We start from the raw sequence: 989 nt of genomic DNA, 5'->3' as shown, positions 1-989 counted from the left end.
GCAACCAGATAGTAGAGCTGGAATTCAAACCCAGAAAAACCTGACTCCAAACCCCATGCTCTGGTGAATTAAAGTAGAGGCAGAGGGGAGAGGAAGGGCCAAATTCAAGAAAGACTGTTGGAGTGAAATGGATATGATATACTGATATGGGAAGGAATTTAAGCCCATAAATGTTTCTAGCTGGTGAGCCTACACAGATTGTGATGAAGGTAACCAGGACAGGAAATGAGGAAGGACACACTCAGTTGTGGACATGAGTTGAGTCCATATGGACATGTCCATGGAGATGTCTAGTAGGTAACCAAAATACAGATCTAAAGATTGGGTGAAGTTGGGGTTGGAGCCATAAGTTTGGGCATCACCAGCACATCAGTGGCAAATGGGGACGTCAGGATGAATGACACCGTTTCGGGAGTAAATAGAGAGGAAAGACAAGTGAACCAAAGATGGAACAATGGAAGCACCAATACTGCAGGCATGAGCAGTAGTGGAGAAACTCTCAAGTGAGTTGGACAAGACAGAGTCAGAGAAAGAAGCACAGGAAGCAGTCCTGTAGCGATGGCTAGAAGCCACGGCCTGGGCTGGAAGCAAACCCAAAGCTCCCAGAAGGTAGGCAAGACTGAGTCACATTTCCAACTGAGCCCTCTGTTCACTAAATCCCCCAGAAGTACTATTAAACGAATGAATGCCAAAACGTCCTACTTGGTTTGCCTGAAAGCCTGTAGCTAAGGACTTCATCTCACTCTTGACATCCCAGCCCTGAAAATACGGAAGCCTAGGTGAGCCAGGAGAATTTATAGAAGAGGCTTAAAGAGAAAGTCATGATTTGTTTAAAGTGGAGAATATGGTAAAAAACAAGAAAACCTAGCACTGTCTGGAAGTCCTCTTTCTCAGTCTCAACTGGCCTATGGGCTCCTATGTCCTTGCTCTGGGGTGTCAGAGTGAATGTGAAAACAGAGAAGGGTATGGGGGGGTGGGGGAGGGTGGTG

The sequence above is a fragment of the Carlito syrichta genome, unplaced genomic scaffold (genome assembly GCF_000164805.1).
Source record: "Carlito syrichta isolate Samal-C Ts95f unplaced genomic scaffold, Tarsius_syrichta-2.0.1 Scaffold313936, whole genome shotgun sequence".
Lineage (NCBI taxonomy): Eukaryota > Metazoa > Chordata > Mammalia > Primates > Tarsiidae > Carlito > Carlito syrichta.
Note: the sequence above shows the minus strand (reverse complement) of the source record.